We start from the raw sequence: 5069 nt of genomic DNA on the forward strand, positions 1-5069 counted from the left end.
GCCCTCCTCTGTGCTGCTCTTTTCTTGACAAATCCATCCCAGAAGGGTCAAACTGTCCTTCCTTCCTTCCTTCCTTCCTTCCTTCCTTCCTTCCTTCCTTCCTTCCTTCCTTCCTTCCTTCCTTCCTTCCTTCCTTCCTTCCTTCCTTCCTTCCTTCCTTCCTTCCTTCCTTCCTATTGTCAAAGGCTTTCATGCTTGGAATCAACTGGCTGTTGTGAATTTTCTGGGCTGTGTGGCTGGGGTCTGGTAATTTCAGCTCCTACCATTGTGCCTGCATCTGTGGCTGGCATCTTCAGAGGCATATCATTGTTAATTGTGCCATAGGGAGAAACACATCTTACCATGACATACCCCTCCCCCCCAAAACAATTGGGCTGTTAAAGTTTTTAAAAGAGCTTTATTATTGCCAGGATTTGTTGATGCCAAATTAAATTATTATAAACTAATAGTAATATTGCTAAACTGTTACATTTTGAATCTTACCTACTGATGTTTTATTCTTAAAGTTTGTTGCAGCTAATTTTATTTATTTCAGTATGTTTTTATTTTTATTATGTTTTCTCCTAATCAATCATCTTTTTGTTACATTTTTTCCTTGAAGAAAATAAAGCAATAACGAAACCAAAGAAAACCACGTGTACGTATATAGCCAACATTTGGCATTTGAAGAATACCAGCTGGTAAGCTTTTTAGGCCATTTGGCTGGTTGTCCTTTTGCATAAAAATAGGACAATTCTAAATATCATAATTTCATTTCAGCCAATGATTTTTAAAAATGGATTCTGACATTCATTAAAACACAGTTTCTGTAATCTCTGATCTCTCAGCCCGCAGCAGTTCTGGTAGTTTAGACAATTTGATAATGTATTAATCCATTCATTATTAATCCATTACAAAATATGGATTAAGTCATTGCTTTATTAATCCATTCTTCAATTAGATAATACTATATGGTTTTCCATTATCTAGTTAGAATCATTTTCACCACAGTTAATAAAGCAGCTATCATATCATTTAAACACATTTTTTGTTTCTGTCCATTGCCTCAAGAGTCTTGCGGATATGAAAAGGTATATGCAATTTCATGTAATTACTCTGAAATAGTCATCAATCAGTTATTGATTGCCACAGCTGGAGCCACACATTGAAGGCTGGGTTTCTGGAGCACAGGAAGGAACTGGACAGTGCCCTTAAATCTTCAGCTAGTGCAAACCACAGTTCCTTGACCAGGGTATGCAGCAACTACATTAGTTAAGAAAATCCTGAAATTTCCTGTCTTGTACCTGGAGTACAAGCAAATTTTCTCAAGTATTCAAAATTGCAGTAGACACAGAGAACATCTAGAGAACTTTTATTTCACACAGGAGAAGTTAAGAGGGCAAAGTCCACCTCTGTCCACTTCAGTTGTGTTCTCTCCAACATATGTGCAGATTGATGAACAGCCACATGGGGGCGTGCAGGGTACACTCATGGTCACCAGATTTGCTCTACATAACAGATTTTGCTTCTTGTTTGCAAATTTGAGAACCAAAAGCATGGACCATTTTCTTTCCCTCATTGCTTCACCTCTACTTTGCTACTCTATTCTCTACTCTCCTGACCATCATACTCTATTCTCTTTATTCTCTACTCTCCTGACCATCATAGTAGTAATTGATGTGAGCAGGGCTGCAGAGGTTTCACCACCACTGGCCCCTGGATAAAGTCTCCCTTTGCAACGCCTGGGTCCAACATAAAACATTAGATGAAAATAAATTAAATGACATGGTCCTTCCTCCCTCCCTCCCTCCCTCCCTCCCTCCCTCCCTTCCTGCCTTCCTTCCTTCCTGCCTTCCTTCCTATTTATAAGCCCATTAATACAGAGATATATGAATGGACCCAGGGTACATTTGCAGGAAATGCTGTTCCTGGTGAGCCCAGCATTTAGCTCTGTGTCGCCTGTCACATCTCCCCATGGCGTTCTAACTTTTTTTCAGGAGAACCTCCCCTACCCCCAAAATAGGTTTGGGGTAGGGTTTTTTGGGGGGGCATCAAAGCATATTTCCACTTCCTTCCCTTACATTTATTTTGTAAATGGCTGACGGAGAGCCTCACCAGAGCCAGTGTGGTATAATGGTTAGAGTATTGGATTAGGGCTCAGGAGACCCCAGGTTCAAATGCGGCTGCTGCTGTGGAAACTCATTCCTTGACCTGGACCTAATCATTCACTCACAGCCTAACCTACCTCACAATGTTGTTGGGAGGATAGAATGGAGGAGAGGAGCAAAACGTCAGTCACTTTGAGTCTGCATTGGGTGTGTGTGTGTGTGGGGGGGGAAATAGGGTAAAAATGAAGTAAATAGATGAACTGACATCTACATAGCCTACTGACTTCAAGTTTGTAGAAACAAAGTGGCCCATTTTCAGCAGGAGATGAAGGGGGAGACAAGTGTTAGGACTTTTGATAGTGGCCCTTCGGTCAATACTTTCTTTCTTGACTTTGCAAGGGTTTCATGTCCGAGGCACTACTCTGCAACAGAAGCATTTGCCAAGGACGAGAAGTTGAGGAGAGTTTGCGTAAATTTAATATTAGTCCAAACTGAGCTTCAATTGGCTGTTGTGGGATTTTTGGGCGGCATGGCCGTAGTCTGGCAGGTTTTGCAGCTAAGGTTTTGCCCGCATCTATGTCTGGCATCTTCAGAGGCATTAGGATGTGGTGCTTTAGAGGGAAACACATCTTCCACAGAAAGAAACACATCTCACTCCAGGCTACAGAGATAAGTTGCCCTGGAGAAAATGGATGCTTTGGTGGGTGGACTTTGTGGCATTGAACTCTACTGAGGTCTCTGTTTTCCTCAGGATCCATCTTTAAAACTCCAGTAGTTTCCCACCTTGGATCTATCAGCCCAGCCCAGCCCAGCCCAGCCCAGCCCAATACAATACAATACACCTTTAATGGCATATTGTTAATACAGATAAAGAAATATAAATGAGTTAAAAACATGACCTGTATATTACATAAATAAATTAAGATCGCGGATTGACAACCAGTTTGAGAAACCTTGCAGTCTGTTCTAGGATTACTCCGGAATTGTTGTTTAGTAAGTACACAGTCTTTTGCTGGTCAGTCCAGTTGTCTGTGCCAATTAAATAGGGCAGTAGTGGTGATAGAGAAGAGGGGGGCTGGCCTCTTCCCCATCTTAAAGAAGAGGGCAGGATGTTACATCTGACTAAAGAAAAGGCCAGAATCTGTCAACCCTACCCCACCCACCCCCTACTGGTGGCCAGAGAAGAGGGGGGCTGGCAACCCTACTTTGATATCACAAGTTGCAAAACTTATCAGATCCCACCCCCAAACCAACAAGTGTCTACATAAGAAGCCCCCTTTGAGCTTGAGGCCAATTTTATAGCTGTCATCTTGAGGCCTGTATTTTAGTTTGCACTTAACAGAAGAGGATGGTCCTGCCCTGGGGCTGTGTTATGGAATTGCTGGGCTTCCTGAAGGTGGCCGATCACTCTACCAGCCCCAAATGCTGCTGGCATTTCTCTTTCAGTTCCCCCTCATCCCTCCCTCCATTGAGAGAGAGCGAGAGCGAGTGAGGCAGTAGCAAGCCACAGCAGCAGCAGCCCCCCCCCCCCCGTCCCAGGGTGGAGACACAGCTTGAATAGGAGCCGAGCGAGTGCTCCGCTTGGAGTCGGAGCCGCTGGGGGAGCTGAGAGACAGGAGGAGTCTGACAGATGGCTCAGCTGCAACAGTTTCTGAGCAAAGGGGCGTGCCTCCCTCCACCATCTGCCAGGGGGGTCACAGGTGACACCCAAACACTGCATTCGGAGAGGGGGGGAAGCACACGCACATGCACAAAAAGTGGATGCCAGGGCTTAATTTATAGAAATGCGTGTGTCTGCTGAAGCCCATGTCTGTGTGTGTCCCCGTCCCATCTTGGCCAAACAGCGCATTCATTAGCATGGACGGATGTGTGAGAAATTGGCCGGAAAGGCCAATTTCCACACATGTTTTAAGTGCTTTCAAGGCGCAATTGACTTATGGGGACTCCGTGCGTTTTCCAAGCAAGAGACGGATAGAGGTGGTTTACAGGGGTGCACCCAGGGCTTACCTGGGCACTGTGCCTCCCAGCTTGAGAGTGGGGCTCACCCTGCCCCCGATCTCCACGTGGAGACTGCGAACGGGCTTGCTTGCTTATTTCTATCATCTCCTTTCATCTCCCTGTGGAGTTGGGGAGTGAGGTCAGCTGGATGGATCCCCCCGCCCCGACCTCCATGTGGAAATGAGGGGGCAAGCCCATCTGGCCACACCCGATCTTCATGTGGAGTTTGAGGCTTAGTGAGCCGCGGTGTTCAACTATGCCCCTGCCCCAATCTCCACATGGAGTTTGGGATGGGGTGCAGCCCTGAAGTGAGCCTCCGGGAAGTGGTGCCCAGGGCTTGAGCCCATGCCCCATGCCCCTAGTTACACCAGCGGAGATCTGGCCTAGCCTGGACCATCCAGGTTAGGGGAAAAATTATACATACAAGAAAACCCGCAGAACTTGGGTAAAAAGAACAGCAGCACTAGATATATCTGATCATTTCGCTCATGATGCTGACGAGCACATCAAAACTTACTGCATTCTCTACTCAACTTTTATTTCAACTAGGATTTTTCAGTGCTTGTCAGGTGTATATAGTTTGACAACAGCTGTATTGTTTGTGATATAATAGCTTAATCATATCCTATAAGTTAACCAAATGCCATCATTTATCATTTCCTGAAAAAAAAACTCAGCTCAGTCACAATCTGACTGCAAATGATGAGCAATGCCACCCAACTCTTGATAAAAAATTATGGTTTTTATCAAGCACTCAAATGTGTTCTCACACTGCTCTTGTGCAGCTCTCCTACCCCATCTGCCTGACCACTATGATAAAATGTATATATATAACTGATTCCCTCAGTTGCAATGAAGAGAGTGGGGGTGGGAACCTCATAATTTCTCCATCTCTTATATGTCAGTCTTGCCATGGCTTGCCTGGTTTGCAGCGCCAGGTATACTCCAAACTGGAGCAGCCTGACTCTCTTGCTGTCTTTCAAG

This window comes from Sphaerodactylus townsendi, linkage group LG03 (assembly GCF_021028975.2).
Source record: "Sphaerodactylus townsendi isolate TG3544 linkage group LG03, MPM_Stown_v2.3, whole genome shotgun sequence".
In the NCBI taxonomy this organism is placed as follows: domain Eukaryota; kingdom Metazoa; phylum Chordata; class Lepidosauria; order Squamata; family Sphaerodactylidae; genus Sphaerodactylus; species Sphaerodactylus townsendi.